General features: G+C 38.0%; 1 long non-coding RNA gene across 1 annotated transcript; it reads right to left on the bottom strand.

Annotated features, from left to right (window-relative positions):
• Positions 1–13,130: 13,130 nt before the first annotated feature.
• Positions 13,131–13,490, bottom strand: LOC131676350 (uncharacterized). The gene is made up of 3 exons (XR_009303147.1): positions 13,401–13,490; positions 13,244–13,343; positions 13,131–13,187 (listed from the first exon to the last, which is right to left on the bottom strand). It is a non-coding gene; the product is annotated as an uncharacterized LOC131676350 (long non-coding RNA).
• Between the last annotated feature and the right edge of the window lie 5,101 nt (positions 13,491–18,591).

Genomic DNA, 18,591 nt, shown 5'->3' with positions numbered 1-18,591 from the left:
CATGAGTTGAAACAAGAAACTGTATGTAGAAAGATCAGTAGTTTAGATTATAGATTCATGTTGTAGTTTTCTCAAATATAGATCTCTCTTATACTCATGCTTATGCTTGTGTTGTAGTTTTCTCAAATATACTGTATTTGTGTTTACTTGTGTTAAAGTTTTCTAAAGAGTGTATCCCAGTAAGTCAAGCTGATATTCTGACTCAACCCAGGCCATGTGACGTTGCCAAAAAACTCGATGAATACATATGGCCTCCGTTAAGCCAAACCGAACTGAGCGCCATAATTTTTCTCTAGCATTTTGCATGTTAAAATGCATTTTTAGATAACTTATCACTAACGTTAAGTTGAGGAACACTTATTTGCTTTCTTTTGCTATTTGTGTTCCCTAAAATAAATAGATGTGGGTCTTGCTAATGCTATTTTGGATGCGAAAGCGTTTTTAGACCATGTATTTCAAAATGGCGCTTGGTCTCTTTGGCCTAACACTGGCCATATCGTGTTTGATGATCCTCGTTTATTTCAAGATTAACGTGGGTTCGGATGCAACACATGAACTCTCAAGAGAACAAACTATCGAAACTTGTTAAACGATATTCGTTCGCTTCATTTTTCGTCGTTATGTTAGATTGTGCTTAACCTTCCGGCAGTCGCGCTAGTGCACTGAGTGCACGCTGCTTTGAAAATCTAGCGAAATCGTCTTAGGGCACCAGCGGGTGCTCGTTCGAGCCATTTGCGCGACTTCCGGAGGGTTAACCTAATACATTCTGGTTTGCATGTTTTCTCTCGTAGGTCTCGTATGTAACCTAACCAATCTCCTACACCTCTCTCTTATTTATAACCACACACTTTTGCAAACTTATCCCTATTTCCTGTGTTCCTATCCTTGCATGTAACTCCGCCAGTATATATTTCTCTGTAGTGTACTATTTGGAATGCATGATTTAGCAATCAAGTGAGTAAATAGCATAGTATTGAGAAATGTAACTGCCGGTCGCAAACCCGAATAAAGGAGGAGTGATGCATTTCTGTTGTCTTTCACCAATGAGAGATTTTCTTTGATTACTTTTTCTTTTGTTCATTACTCGTTCGTTTCGACATTTACTACTAAAATCTTCGTATAATATTCTAGTGAAAACTGTCGGTTTTCGATATGAACTGAAAAATTAGTGCAAAGTCGTAATAATCGAAAAAGAAAATAAACAAAGAGAGGCTCTAAATGTTACTTACGATTTAATCTAAAGTTTTTCCAGAATAATTCGAACCGATTAGTTCTCTTCTGTAGTTATCAGATAAGGCGTGAACTTCTTTTCTACGGATTCTCTCATTCGACAAGGTTCTAGTTTTGATCCTTCAGCTGCTGGAATATCCGTCCTTGTTGAGCATTCGATATCTGGTAACCTTTTATTCCCCGATCGATAACAGCAGCAATATTTGATTCAATGTTACTCGACATTGGGCAAGTATACCAGTATAGTATTTATTTTGATGCGCTACTCATTTTTCTGAGTAATGTTTGTTTTAAACCATGATTAGTGTCAAACGAGTGTGTAGTCATTGACGAGTAACATTACGCCTTATTATTGTTAATGGGGTTCCAGTTCAGCCGGAATTTAAATTTCAGGTTGCTTTGAGGCAGAAAAAGATAACGGTCGCCTAGCAATAAATAAAACAAACTGTTTCGTTGCATCGGCCAGGTAGGTAGTGTTTTTCTACAAACCGGTGATTTTTGCAACTTTAAGAAGGTTACGGGTAAGTCTCTTCTTAAAACCGGATCTCAGAGTGAAATTCTCTTTCCCTTTCTGGTTTGGTGTAGATTTATTCAAGATGAGTGAGCAAGAGATGGATATGCTGGACATAGAAGATGATCTAATGGAGTTGTGCGAGGAGCAGAACGAAGAGCAGCGGAAGAAACTGAGCATTAAACAACAACAACAGCAACATCAGCAGCAACAACAACAGCCACAACATCAGCAACAACAGCAGCAAAAACAACAGCCACGAGAAGAGCAACAACATCAGCAAAAACAACAGCCACGACAACAGCAACAACAGCTGCAACAACGGCAGCAACAAAAACAGCAGCAGCAACAACAGAATAACAATCGTCGGAAGCAACGAAACCAGCTTGACCAACGTGACCAACGGAACCAAGATCGGGCACGTGGAATTAGCCTGGTAAATATGTGCATATTTAACTCTAAGGCAAAATACTTATGTCTTCTAAATTCACAGGAAACTCGTATGGAAACGTTCGAGCGACTCGCTCGTCGTACAACTGCTCTCGGAAAGAGCGTACGACGAGCAATTGAGGCAGAGCGGTTGCCCGACCACCGTATGTATGACATTATATTTAATTTGATTTTCATTAATATTCCCTATTTCTTGCAGTCATTTTGGGATACATGAACCGATATAAAAATGTTTGTAAAAATATGGATTATGAGCTTAATAAAGAATGAAATTAATAAATAAAAATTAACCTGTCGTATTCCATTTGATTCAATTCGGCGAGATTCGAAAATATTTGTGTGCGTTTATATGTGTGTATGTGGGGGCATATTCTAGAACTAAAGCCACATCGGTTCTTCGGTGATGACTGAACCAATTTTCACTAACCTAGTCTCAAATGGAAGGTATAGTATGCGGCAGGGTGTATCACCCCTCCATTTACACCCCTATCTCCTTCCTACAACAAAGCACCTCCCTCCCACACCATGGCATGTGTGGGAGGGAGGTGGTTTGTTGTAGGAAGTGTGTCCCCCTCCCCATCCCACTAAAAGCCCACCCATCACCCAGCATTCCAAAACATGTTATCATGTAGACAAAATTGAACTCATGTCTGCTGATTGAATATTATATTTGTATTTTTGAAGTGTGTCAGCCTTGACATGTTGCTCATCAGGTTCGTGGCAGTCGTGCATATGTATATACGTGCCAAGTATTATAAGAATGTGTCATTTCCACATTTATATTGAACATAACCAGCTTTATTAAATGATTGTTTAGATATATGAGAAAGGCACAATTACACCACTAGGTGGATTAAAACAGGTTTTGCCTTTCTCATATAAAGAAAGGCTATGCAATCACTGTAAAAATCGACTTTTTAACCGAGGCCCGGAGGGCCGAGTGTCATACACCATTCGATTCAGTTCGTCGAGATCGGCAAATGTCTGTGTGTGTATGTATGTGTGTGTGTATGTGTGTGTGTGTATGTGTGTGTATGTGTGTGTGTCATTTAAACTCACACAATTTTCTCAGAGATGGCTGAACCGATTTTCGCAAACTTAGTTTCATCTGAAAGGTATAACGCTCCCATAAGCTGCTATTGAATTTTTAGTTGATCCGACTTCCGGTTCCGGAGTTACGGGTTGAAGAGTGCGGTCACACAGCAAATTCCCATATAAACTGGTACCACCATGATGTTCAAATGATGTAAAACATATTAAAATTGATGTAACATTACTCTAGTTTGCGGGTCTGGATCACTAATGATCAATCAAAGTAGCTTTGACCACATTGGCCACCTATGACGGTTCATGACGCCCCCGGGGAACCCGCTAAGTTCCTAAGCTAATATCACACCCATTCCACAACGAATTCTCTACCGATTTTTACAAACTTGATTTCAAATGAAAGATACAGTAATGCCATTGACTGCTGCTGAATTTCATTCGGTTCTGACTCTTGCTTCCGGAGTTACAGGGGTGTTAGTAAGGATACACTGGAATTTCCCATATAAATCGGTACAATCGTAATACCTCAGAGGCTAAAAACTATTGAAATGGTCACCAAATAACTTCTAATCGCAGATCTAGATCACTGATTGCCAATCAAACATTCTTTTAATATATTGTCCACTATCGACGATTCCGGAAGTCCGGAATTCCAGGCATATTCCACAATTAAAGTCAAATCGGTTCTTCGGTGATGACTGAACCGATTTTCTCAAACCAAGTCTCAAATGGAAGGCAAAATATGCAGTTGAGTATTGCGTCGCCGCCCCCCCCCCTCCGTCTTGCCCTTACACCTCCCTCCTTCATCACTCCCCTCCCCTTGGACCACCCTCACGCCCGCATTTCCTTCATCCATCCCGTATACCGAAATAAGATGAAGGATTTCTGACGCATCCTCCACTCCCACTCTACTAACCCCCCATTCCCTACACGTTCAAACCCATTCCACCAACCTTTCCAAATTATAATCACATGAAGATAACATTGAACTCATGCTTATTAAGGTAATTAAATACTATTCTTTTGCCTTTCTCATATAGAAAGTTTATGCAATTGCTCCAAAAACCGACTTTCTAACCGAGGCCCGGGGGGCCGAGTCTCATATAACATTCGACTCAGTTCGCCGAGATCGCAAAATATCTGTGTGTATGTATGTGTGTATGTATGTGTGTATGTATGCATGTATGTATGTGTGTGTATGTGCAGATTTCTTTACAAAATGTCCACATCGGTTTCTCGGAAATGGCTGAACGGATTTTTACAAACTAAGATTCAGATGAAAGGTATAATATTCCCATAGGTTGCTATTGAATTTCATTTTCAACCGACATCCTGTTCCGGATTACGAGTTGAAGAGTATGGTTACAAAACAAAATTTGTTGATTTGTCCATATCGGTTTCTCGGAATAATTTTCTGAACTGATTTTGACAAATTTGATTTTAAATGGAAGGTCCATCAGCTGCTGTTGAATTTTGTGTGGATCCGAGTTCTGGTTCCTGAATTACAGGGTGATACGTACGATCACGCAGCAAATCCCGATTCTAATGAATTCTGCGATGAATGTAAAAAGGTGATTTTTTTTCCAAAATTTAAACACATTTGTTGAATTTGAAGATCTAGGTCACCAACAGTCATTCAAAATCTCTTTGGCCACACTGGCCACCATCGACGGATCCGGAAGCATCCAAATTCAGAATAACGGTTATATTGTGTTCTCGAAAATGGCTAGACCGATTTGATCAACTTAGTCTCAAATAAAAGGTGTTGCGTCCCTGGAAACTGATATTAAATTCCATCCCCATCCGACTTCCGGCTCCGGAGTTACAGGTTGTGGAGTGCGATCACATAGAAAACTCCGATTCAAACCGATACCGCGATGAATGCAAAAAGGTGCTCTTATATATACTTACCAAGTGTAATAAGAATGAAAGACATTTCAATAATGTTATATTGTACGAACCAGCTATTAAATCATAGTTTGGAGAAATGAGAAAGGCACAATTGCACCTCTAGGTGGATTAAAACAGGTTTTTACATACTATATTGCTTGATTCAGTGATCGAAACCCAAAACTTCATAAAGTATTTGAAATTATTAAATTAAATTTTGTTTTCGCTATTGAAATTGACAAAATGATAGTATCGCCCCTTTGGCGATTGTTTACTTTTTCGGTCCCACCTATCAGCATTGAAGTATCACTCTTACGTTTTTGCCTTTCTCATACAAAGAAAGGCTATGCAATCACTGTAAAAATCGACTTTTTAACCGAGGCCCGGAGGGCCGAGTGTCATACACCATTCGATTCAGTTCGTCGAGATCGGCAAATGTCTGTGTGTGTATGTATGTATGTGTGTGTATGTGTGTGTGCCATTTAAACTCACACAATTTTCTCAGAGATGGCTGAACCGATTTTCGCAAACTTAGTTTCATCTGAAAGGTATAATGCTCCCATAAGCTGCTATTGAATTTTTAGTTGATCCGACTTCCGGTTCCGGAGTTACGGGTTGAAGAGTGCGGTCACACAGCAAATTTCCATATAAACTGGTACCACCATGATGTTCAAATGATGTAAAACATATTAAAATTGATGTAACATTACTCTACTTTGCGGGTCTGGATCACTAATGATCAATCAAAGCAGCTTTGACCACATTGGCCACCTATGACAGTTCATGACGCCCCCGGGGAACCCGCCAAGTTCCTAAGCTAATATCACACCCATTCCACAACGAATTCTCTACCGATTTTTACAAACTTGATTTCAAATGAAAGAAACAGTAATACCATTGACTGCTACTGAATTTCATTCGGTTCTGGCTCTTGCTTCCGGAGTTACAGGGGTGTTAGTAAGGATACACTGGAATTTCCCATATAAATCGGTACAATCGTAATACCTCAGAGGCTAAAAACTATTGAAATGGTCACCAAATAACTTCTAATCGCAGATCTAGATCACTGATTGCCAATCAAACATTCTTTGAATATATTGTCCACTATCGACGATTCCGGAGTTCCGGGCATATTCCACAATTAAAGTCACATCGGTTCTTTGGTGATGACTGAACCGATTTTCTCAAACCAAGTCTCAAATGGAAGGCAAAATATGCAGTTGAGTATTGCGTCGCCGCCCCTCCCCCCTCGCCTTGCCCTTACACCTCCCTCCTTCATCATTTCCCTCCCCTTGGACCACCTTCACGCCCGCATTTCCTTCATCCACCCCGAATACCGAAATAAGATGAAGGATTTCTGACGCATCCTCCACTCCCACTCTACTAACCCCCCATTCCCTGCACGTTCAAACCCATTCCACCAACCTTTCCAAATTATAATCACATGAAGATAACATTGAACTCATGCTTATTAAGCTAATTAAATATTATTCTTTTGCCTTTCTTATATAGAAAGGTTATGCAATTGCTCCAAAAACCGACTTTCTAACCGAGGCCCGGAGGGCCGAGTCTCATATAACATTCGACTCAGTTCGCCGAGATCGCAAAATATCTGTATGTATGTATGTGTGTATGTATGTGTGTATGTATGTATGTATGTATGTATGTATGTATGTATGTATGTTTTTTTGCCTTTCTCATATAAAGAAAGGCTATGCAATCACTGTAAAAATCGACTTTTTAACCGAGGCCCGGAGGGCCGAGTGTCATACACCATTCGATTCAGTTCGTCGAGATCGGCAAATGTCTGTGTGTGTATGTATGTGTGTGTATGTGTGTGTGTATGTGTGTGTGTGTCATTTAAACTCACACAATTTTCTCAGAGATGGCTGAACCGATTTTCGCAAACTTAGTTTCATCTGAAAGGTATGAAGCTCCCATAAGCTGCTGTTGAATTTTTAGTTGATCCGACTTCCGGTTCCGGAGTTACGGGTTGAAGAGTGCGGTCACACAGCAAATTCCCATATAAACTGGTACCACCATGATGTTCAAATGATGTAAAACATATTAAAATTGATGTAACATTACTCTAGTTTGCGGGTCTGGATCACTAATGATCAATCAAAGCAGCTTTGACCACATTGGCCACCTATGACGGTTCATGACGCCCCCGGGGAACCCGCCAAGTTCCTAAGCTAATATCACACCCATTTCACAACGAATTCTCTACCGATTTTTACAAACTTGATTTCAAATGAAAGATACAGTAATACCATTGACTTCTGCTGAATTTCATTCGGTTCTGACTTTTGCTTCCGGAGTTACAGGAGTGTTAGTAAGAATGCACTGGAATTTCCCATATAAATCGGTACAATCGTAATACCTCAGAGGCTAAAAACTATTGAAATGGTCATCAAATTTCTTCTAATCGCAGATCTAGATCACTGATTGCCAATCAAACATTCTTTGAATATATTGTCCACTATCGAAGATTCCGGAATTCCGGGCATATTCCACAATTAAAGTCAAATCGGTTCTTCGGTGATGACTGAACCGATTTTCTCAAACCAAGTCTCAAATGGAAGGCAAAATATGCAGTTGACTATTGCGTCGCCCCCCCCCCCCCCCCGCCTTGCCCTTACACCTCCCTCCTTCATCACTCCCCTCCCCTTGGACCACCTTCACGACCGCATTTCCTTCATCCACCCCGTATACCGAAATAAGATGAAGGATTTCTGACGCATCCTCCACTCCCACTCTACTAACCCCCCATTCCCTACATGTTCAAACCCATTCCACCAACCTTTCCAAATTATAATCACATGAAGATAACATTGAACTCATGCTTATTAAGCTAATCTAATATTATTCTTTTGCCTTTCTTATATAGAAAGGTTATGCAATTGCTCCAAAAACCGACTTTCTAACCGAGGCCCGGAGGGCCGAGTCTCATATAACATTCGACTCAATTCGCCGAGATCGCAAAATATCTGTGTGTATGTATGTGTGTATGTATGTATGTATGTATGTATGTATGTATGTATGTATGTATGTATGTATGTATGTATGTATGTATGTGTGTATGTGTGTATGTATGTATGTATGTATGTATGTATGTATGTATGTATGTATGTATGTATGTATGTATGTATGTATGTATGTATGTATGTATGTATGTATGTGTATGTGCGGGTTTGTTAACAAAATGTACACATTGGTTTCTCGGAGATGGCTGAACCGATTTTTACAAACTAAGATTCAAATGAAAGGTATAATATTCCCATAGGTTGCTATTGAATTTCATTTTCAACCGACATCTTGTTCCGGATTACGAGTTGAAGAGTATGGTTACAAAACAATTTGTCCACATCGGTTTCTCGGAATTTTCTGAACCGATTTTGACATACTTAATTTTAAATGAAAGGTCCATCAGCTGCTGTTGAATTTTGTGTGGATCCGAGTTCTGGTTCCTGGTACGTACGATCACGCAGCAAATCCCGATTCTAACGAATTCTGCGATGAATGTAAATTTTTCCAAAATGTAAACACAACTGTTGAATTTGTAGATCTAGGTCCCTAACAGTCATTCAAAGTCTCTTTGGCCACACTGGCCACCATCGACGGATCCTGAAGTATCCAAATTCAGAATAACGGTTATATTGGTTTCTCGAAAATGGCTAGACCGATTTGATCAATTTAGTCTCAAATGAAAGGTGTTGCGTCCCCGGAAACTGATATTAAAGTCTATCTCCATCCGACTTCCGGCTCCGGAGTTACGGGTTGTGGAGTGCGATCACATAGAAAACTCCGATTCAAACCGATTCCGCGATGAATGCAAAAACGTGCTCTTATATGGCCTGTGTTAAGACAAAGAGGACCAAGCGCCATTTTGAGATATATTCTCTAAAAACGCTATTGCATCTGATGTAGTTCTAGAAACACCCACATTTATTTATTTCTGGGAACTCAAATAGCAAATGAAAGGATATAAGTGTTCATAAAATTTCTATGTTAATGGTAAGTTATTCAAAAAAGAATTTTGGCATGAAAAACATCAGAAAAAAATGATGGCGCTCAGTTCGGTTTGGCTTAACGCATTCCATAATGTTATATTGTACGAACCAGCTATTATATCATAGTTTGGAGAAATGAGAAAGGCACAATTGCACCTCTAGGTGGATTAAAACAGGTTTTTACAATAACAACCGTTTTATACCACCGATTTCGTACGGGTTTTTTTTCAATAGCGATCATTGTTACTATTTATTTATTTGATAATCCTACAAAAATACGAAAAAAAACAGTTTCGCCTCTAAACTGTTAGCAAAAAAAGTATCGCCCTGTTTGTTTGCATGGAGCGTGGAGGGCGAAACTATAAATAAACAAACAAAAATACAGTTTCGCCCGTTGTATTTTTTGCTGTAGTTTAATAAAGCAATATCGTAGAATCCTAATTTTTAGGTAAATTTGTTGCGTTTCAAAGCCCTCATTCGCATATATGAAATAAGCCTTATGTTTACATTTGTAAGTATCGCCCTTTATATAAAAAAGCGTTGAAATGAAATCGCAGCTCCTGATATCACGCTATCTCTGAAGTGCATGCGTGCATAGTTCCAAATTTTACTTCGACATCGACTTTTTCTAAAGGTGACTTCCCAGTAGCATCCTTGATTTGAATTACTATCGCTAATCCTAATGCTAAAGAACAAATAAAAACCTCTCGAAAACGAACCGTTTGGAAAAATCATCATCATTACTGGAATTTTCATTTTCACGAAACTTTTCTATAACCTTCCGTCACTTGCGTTAATGCACTGGCTGCACAGTGCTCTGAAAATCTAGCGAAATCGTTTTACGGCACTAGCGGGTCTCATTCAGAGCCATTTGGCCGGCGATTTAAATCTGTAAAGAATACTAAAAATTAATTTCTATTCCATAATTTTCAGTTCAGCAATTCGAGAGATCGTGCTCACCGCAAGCCATGAAAAATAGACTACGTTGTGAAAATCACGGTTTAATAAAAAATAAAACTATTAAAAAATTTCAAATAGTTTATAATTTTCACAAACTTATTAGGAAAAATTGTTTAATAAACTTTCGTAATTGTGTAGGAAAAAAGTTGAAAATTTCAGTATTTTCTCTATCTGGAACATATGAACCCTTAAGTATACCAATTAATTGGTATACGAATTGGAATAGGTTCGCAAAATTTTGGAAGAAGTCTATAAAATAACCCCTTGAAAACTACCTAAAAATTGTTGAAGTTCGATGCAATAAAAAAATCCCCAAGAATGAAATGTACCTATTAATGTGACACAGTGAATAATACATACAATAAAGACCCATTTTTATCAGTCTCATGGTGTATTTCAGGCTGACAAAATGGGGACATTGACTAAATCGGGCATTTTTTTCTTTATAATAATCTGAAGCTGTTAAAATATTCTTCCCGTCCCTTGATGTAGTCTGATAACTATTTCAGATTATGATGAACTTTTTATTTTTGCATATTTCCATCTTCATGATAAGGAAAACATGATCAAGAAAGGATTTACTCGAATTCAGTCTTGTTCGTTTGCTAGAGCCCATCAAACATATGTTCATATTTGGCTGATAAAATCGGGGTTTCAATGTATTATAATAGATATTCAGCATTCGAAGAAGTTTCTTATGAACGAGTGTAGAACGACTTTGTTTCCACTTTCTTGAAGTCAGCACCGTTGCCAGAAATTCGGTTTGGTGGGGGTTTGGTGAAAATCGATCTTACTGTCCAAACGGCATAATTCCGAAACCGCAATTTTTGAAGCTTTAAAATCATGCAGAATTATTTTTTCAGAAAATAGTAACAGAGTTCGTGTCTAGCGAATTTGTTGAGACTTTATTGTAGTCATGCAAATTCACCATAAATACTTCTTGGGCGATATACCGTCAAAATAATTTTATCAAATGATTCGCTGTTTAACGGTTGTAAAACTCATCGAAGATACTAAACCTCCGAAATTGGCGGTTTCAAAATGATGCTATCTTGACCTTAAATTACTGTTTTTGAACATTTGACCTATACATATAATTAGTCATGCAACAAAAACCAAATGCTCATCAAAATCGATCAGGACCTGCTAGAGTCGAATGGAAATCGTCATTTTTCATAAATTTCTCTCTACATTCGGAAAGTGTTATCCTCGTTATTAATCATATTACGTTTTCGTCTCAACTCGACGCATTCCCAAAATAAAAACCTGTTTTAATCCACCTAGTGGTGCAATTGTGCTTTTCTCATTTGTTCAGACTACGACTACGATGTTCAATACAATGGTGGAAATGAATATTACATGTTCAGTACGATTTGCACATTCATACAATGGATCGACAGCCACGATCTTGAAATACTATGTGATACTGAAACATCGCTTGAAACCAGCGGCGGGTCATGGAGAAAGATCCGGGAAGTCCGGGTCCTGCCGAAAATTTTCAACTTGTTAAGAAATTTTAAACTAGTTTTAATTTTAATGTAGCAACCCCTCGCTGCATACTCCCTCCGTGCCGGTATGATTGACGATTTTTAGAGTGATTGTATAACCTTTGTATATGAGAAAGGCAAAAATGTACCAAAGTCCAAAAAAGTCGATTTTTGTCAAATATTATTTTTTTCGAGTTTACATCAAATCTCAATGTTTCATGCATTTTGAAGTCATTTGGCATCAAAAATACAAATTTGATTTTGAAAATTTTTCATTTCAGTTTATATGGGAATTTGCTGTGTGATTTCACTCTTCAACTCGTAGCTCCGGAACCGGAAGTCCAATCAATAAAAAATCAATAGCATCCGATGGGAAGGTTGCAGTGGCGGATCCAGAGGGGGGGGGGGGTCTTGGGGGTCCGAACCCCCCCCCCCCGAAAATTTTTAACTTCATGAGAAATTTTAAAGTAGTTTCTATTTTAAATTCATTGTAAATTCTAAAATATTTCAAATCAGATTCGTTCACTAAAGCTGATTTTAATTAAATGAGGGTATTACATATTACGTATTGTACAATGAACATTTCAAAATCGAAATTTTGGACCCCCTCCGAAATTTTTTTCTGGATCCGCTCCTGGAAGGTTGTACCTTTCATTTGAGACTAACTTTGTGTAAATCGGTCCAGCCATCTCTGAGAAACAGAGGTCACATTTTTTCCACATACACACACAGACATTTTCCGATCTCGACGAACTGAGTCGATTGGCATATGACACTCGGCCCTCCGGGTCGGGATTAGATTGACGAATTTTAGAGTAAATGAGAAAGGCAAAAACATTTTTAGCAAATGTTGAAAGTTATGCATTTTTTGGTGAGCAGTTCTATGTTTCATAGACATTAAATCAATTATAGCTTCGCTTCATATTAAATAAAAACCTGTTTTAATCCACCTAGTGGTGTAATTGTGCCTTTCTCATATATCTAAACAATCATTTAATAAAGCTGGTTATGTTCAATATAAATGTGGAAATGACACATTCTTATCATACTTGGCACGTATATACATATGCACGACTGCCACGAACCTGATGAGCAACATGTCAAGGCTGACACACTTCAAAAATACAAATATAATATTCAATCAGCAGACATGAGTTCAATTTTGTCTACATGATAACATGTTTTGGAATGCTGGGTGGTAGGTGGGCTTTTAGTGGGATGGGGAGGGGGACACACTTCCTACAACAAACCACCTCCCTCCCACACATGCCATGGTGTGGGAGGGAGGTGCTTTGTTGTAGGAAGGAGATAGGGGTGTAAATGGAGGGGTGATACACCCTGCCGCATACTATACCTTCCATTTGAGACTAGGTTAGTGAAAATTGGTTCAGTCATCACCGAAGAACCGATGTGGCTTTAGTTCTAGAATATGCCCCCACATACACACATATAAACGCACACAAATATTTTCGAATCTCGCCGAATTGAATCAAATGGAATACGACAGGTTAATTTTTATTTATTAATTTCATTCTTTATTAAGCTCATAATCCATATTTTTACAAACATTTTTATATCGGTTCATGTATCCCAAAATGACTGCAAGAAATAGGGAATATTAATGAAAATCAAATTAAATATAATGTCATACATACGGTGGCCGGGCAACCGCTCTGCCTCAATTGCTCGTCGTACGCTCTTTCCGAGAGCAGTTGTACGACGAGCGAGTCGCTCGAACGTTTCCATACGAGTTTCCTGTGAATTTAGAAGACATAAGTATTTTGCCTTAGAGTTAAATATGCACATATTTACCAGGCTAATTCCACGTGCCCGATCTTGGTTCCGTTGGTCACGTTGGTCACGCTGGTTTCGTTGCTTCCGACGATTGTTATTCTGTTGTTGCTGCTGCTGTTTTTGTTGCTGCCGTTGTTGCTGCTGTTGTTGCTGTTGTCGTGGCTGTTGTTTTTGCTGATGTTGTTGCTCTTCTCGTGGCTGTTGTTTTTGCTGCTGTTGTTGCTGATGTTGTGGCTGTTGTTGTTGCTGCTGATGTTGCTGTTGTTGTTGTTTAATGCTCAGTTTCTTCCGCTGCTCTTCGTTCTGCTCCTCGCACAACTCCATTAGATCATCTTCTATGTCCAGCATATCCATCTCTTGCTCACTCATCTTGAATAAATCTACACCAAACCAGAAAGGGAAAGAGAATTTCACTCTGAGATCCGGTTTTAAGAAGAGACTTACCCGTAACCTTCTTAAAGTTGCAAAAATCACCGGTTTGTAGAAAAACACTACCTACCTGGCCGATGCAACGAAACAGTTTGTTTTATTTATTGCTAGGCGACCGTTATCTTTTTCTGCCTCAAAGCAACCTGAAATTTAAATTCCGGCTGAACTGGAACCCCATTAACAATAATAAGGCGTAATGTTACTCGTCAATGACTACACACTCGTTTGACACTAATCATGGTTTAAAACAAACATTACTCAGAAAAATGAGTAGCGCATCAAAATAAATACTATACTGGTATACTTGCCCAATGTCGAGTAACATTGAATCAAATATTGCTGCTGTTATCGATCGGGGAATAAAAGGTTACCAGATATCGAATGCTCAACAAGGACGGATATTCCAGCAGCTGAAGGATCAAAACTAGAACCTTGTCGAATGAGAGAATCCGTAGAAAAGAAGTTCACGCCTTATCTGATAACTACAGAAGAGAACTAATCGGTTCGAATTATTCTGGAAAAACTTTAGATTAAATCGTAAGTAACATTTAGAGCCTCTCTTTGTTTATTTTCTTTTTCGATTATTACGACTTTGCACTAATTTTTCAGTTCATATCGAAAACCGACAGTTTTCACTAGAATATTATACGAAGATTTTAGTAGTAAATGTCGAAACGAACGAGTAATGAACAAAAGAAAAAGTAATCAAAGAAAATCTCTCATTGGTGAAAGACAACAGAAATGCATCACTCCTCCTTTATTCGGGCTTGCGACCGGCAGTTACATTTCTCAATACTATGCTATTTACTCACTTGATTGCTAAATCATGCATCCCAAATAGTACACTACAGAGAAATATATACTGGCGGAGTTACATGCAAGGATAGGAACACAGGAAATAGGGATAAGTTTGCAAAAGTGTGTGGTTATAAATAAGAGAGAGGTGTAGGAGATTGGTTAGGTTACATACGAGACCTACGAGAGAAAACATGCAAACCAGAATGTATTAGGTTAACCCTCCGGAAGTCGCGCAAATGGCTCGAACGAGCACCCGCTGGTGCCCTAAGACGATTTCGCTAGATTTTCAAAGCAGCGTGCACTCAGTGCACTAGCGCGACTGCCGGAAGGTTAAGCACAATCTAACATAACGACGAAAAATGAAGCGAACGAATATCGTTTAACAAGTTTCGATAGTGTGTTCTCTTGAGAGTTCATGTGTTGCATCCGAACCCACGTTAATCTTGAAATAAACGAGGATCATCAAACACGATATGGCCTGTGTTAGGCCAAAGAGACCAAGCGCCATTTTGAAATACATGGTCTAAAAACGCTTTCGCATCCAAAATAGCATTAGCAAGACCCACATCTATTTGTTTTAGGGAACACAAATAGCAAAAGAAAGCAAATAAGTGTTCCTCAAATTAACGTTAGTGGTAAGTTATCTAAAAATGCATTTTAACATGCAAAATGCTAGAGAAAAATTATGGCGCTCAGTTCGGTTTGGCTTAACGGAGGCCATATGTATTCATCGAGTTTTTTTGGCAACGTCACATGGCCTGGGTTGAGTCAGAATATCAGCTTGACTTACTGGGATACACTCTTTAGAAAACTTTAACACAAGTAAACACAAATACAGTATATTTGAGAAAACTACAACACAAGCATAAGCATGAGTATAAGAGAGATCTATATTTGAGAAAACTACAACATGAATCTATAATCTAAACTACTGATCTTTCTACATACAGTTTCTTGTTTCAACTCATGTGCATGAATTTTTTGCTAGCATAAAATCATTGGTTCAGTTGAAGAAATTAGCTAGTACTGATATTCAGCCTCATAAACTACCACCATAACCAATAACGCATCCCCAACCATACATTCAGAAATTGATTCGGAATCCTGATTGATTTCTGAATGAATTCCAGGTCAAAGAAAAATTCGATTCCAACTTTATACAGCTGGAATACATTCAGAAATCATTAGGGATTTCGTGCCGATTTCTTAATGGTTTGACCAGGCACGACAGTGTTTGGTGATATGAATACGGGTGGAAAATGCGTTGGTATGTGCACACTCAGCCACCTCTATTGTAGAAGATTTAAGCTAATATGGAAATTCTTATTCAGCCTCTTCTACTAATTTTTGAAGTCTAAAGCTAGTGTGCATTTTTATTTCAACGTATTTTTATTTTTATTTCATAGATGTCTCAAGGTTTATGAAATCAAAGGTAACGTCTTCTTGTATTCTAAGCAAAAGATTAATATGAGTATTTCTAGAACCAGTGCTACGAATATGTAACACTGTAGGAGATGCACAAGAAACGCATGATTTAATAACATAAATTTTATAAGCTCTGCCAGTCTTTTCGAGAAGATATATGCACCGTTCAATAAGGTATGTGCACACTCAGCCACCACTATTATAGAAGATTTAAGCTAATATGAAAATTCTTATTCAGCCTCTTCTACTAATTTAGTAGTCTTTAGCTAGTGAGCCATTTTATTTGAACTTATTTTTTTATGTTTTGTAATGTTTCAGTGTGTAAACAAATTAGCCAAATCATATGTCTCGAGATTGATAAAATCATAGGTAACGTTTTCTTGTATTGGAAGCATAAGATTATAATGAGCATTTCCAGAACCAGCGTTACGAAGATGTAGCACTATAGGAGATGCACAGGAAACACGCGGTTTAATAACATACATTTTATAAGCTACCTCAGTCTTTTCGAGAACATAAATGCATCGTTCAAGTTTCATGCACAGAGCAAATAACGAATCTTGATTACCCCATTGACCATTACCACAACAAAGTTTCAACAACATTACCATACTATCGGTTTCCATAAAACCACTTGAATGCAATGATGAGAAAAATTGTATATTTTCTATGACACTTTTAAATGCTAAAATGCGTAAATCGCCAGAGAAACTCTCATTTCCAGTTAGAGCATACGAGATAGAATTGAACTGGCAATTGCCGTCACCAGTGATTGGGATTTCTCGAAAGTTTGGCAGGATTTGCTCTGAGAATAATGTATCACGTTCAGCATTATATACTTGCAATCGAGCTGTTTTAAAATATTGTGAATTTAAATCTATACAGCGATGGTATGGTTTAAGCAGCTGTTTTATCTCTTCTATGCATGATCCATTCCAAACGTCTAATGTATCAAGATAATCAAATAGCAAATTACTTGCATCTTGGTCAAAATTATGGAAAGTTGATACCGATTCGACTGATTCAGTCGACCACTCGAGAACCTTTGTATGTAAATCTTGGTCAACAATGCTCAAATCACTATCACTGCACTGCACTGACATACAAGCTATTTTACCAGATAAAATGTCCCTTGAGCATCTACTTACAGAAGCCCTGTGATTATTTTTTGGTATACCTCTGAACACAGATGAATTAATATTAATTTTCTCCCTCTCTGGTATTATACAAAATATTGGTTTGTGATCAGAAAAATAGCATTCATATACACCAGCCTTCAGCTCATTGATGTTAGAATATAGAACGTCTAGTCTTGATCTAAGAATAGTTGTAGCTTCAGTTAAACTATCCGTCAATTTCATAGTTTGCATTAAAGATTTGAACTGCATCACGTCATCACTTGTAGTGTCATCAATATTGAAGTTAAAATCGCCCATAATTATAGTTAACTGTTTCTCAAAGTTATTAATTTTCGTTAGCTGAGCTTTGAAGTCAGAAAAGCTAGCTTTTGGTGATTTATATCCAGTAATGATTGATACTCCATTCAAATCCATGTGTACTAAATCTATATGACTATGATATTTTCCTTTGTTCGGTTTGTAGTATATTACTGGTTCAATGTTTGTCATTTTCAAGTTTGCTTTTCCAAAACACATGACACCTTTTGCGATATTTTTCTTCACATATTCAGGATGACCAAGTGTATCAGAACGATAAATGAGTTCAAATCCAGGAATGATGATTTTTTTCATTCGAATATGTACAAGTTTCCGAGAATACTAAAACATCGCACCTCAAATACCACTTATCAGAAATTATATGTTTAATACTTGTACGTAAGGATCGGACATTTAAATAAGATATTACCAATCCATCTACATTTGTCAAGTTGTTAAATGCCAGACTTAATTGTCGTTCCGATCGCAATCTTCGCATTTCCTTTAAACTTGCTTCAATTGTATTGTTACTCTTCATATTTCCGAAAAACCTACCCAATATATATAAGCCGGAAAGCTTCGATACACGACTTAGCGCTACATACACTAACTGACGGGTTAAGTTGCAAGATTTCCGGAAATCGACACAAACGTTAGCATAAGTTTGCCCTTGGCTTTTATGAATTGTTAACGCCTCGCAAGGAACCAGAGAAAATTGATCACGTACCAGTTGGTAATCTCTTTGAAAATGGGTAGTAAGGTTATACTGTTTTCTAATGATCGGCGTCCATGAAGTTTTAATTCCAGCATTTATCATAAAGTCGTTATATCGCGCGCGAATTTTTTTTCCAACAAGTTTGGATGAAAAACTTAGGAATGCAATTTTCGGTTTATTCGTTCCTGGATCATGATATACCTCCTCTAGCACACCAGTAGCACCATTAACAAGGCCATCAGATACATCTAGATTTGCTGTAATCATGTATTTAATTCCAAGTTTTAAACGTAGTTTGTATGGGTAACCTCCACAATCTTTAGTAGGCTTTCTTTTCCACATTTCTAGCTTAATATTTTTTTTGTTGGTTTTTGAGATTTCCTGTTATAATATCGATGGCAACGCA

This window comes from Topomyia yanbarensis, chromosome 1 (assembly GCF_030247195.1).
Source record: "Topomyia yanbarensis strain Yona2022 chromosome 1, ASM3024719v1, whole genome shotgun sequence".
Taxonomy (NCBI): domain Eukaryota; kingdom Metazoa; phylum Arthropoda; class Insecta; order Diptera; family Culicidae; genus Topomyia; species Topomyia yanbarensis.
Note: the sequence above shows the minus strand (reverse complement) of the source record. Positions and strands in the feature narration are given on the sequence as shown.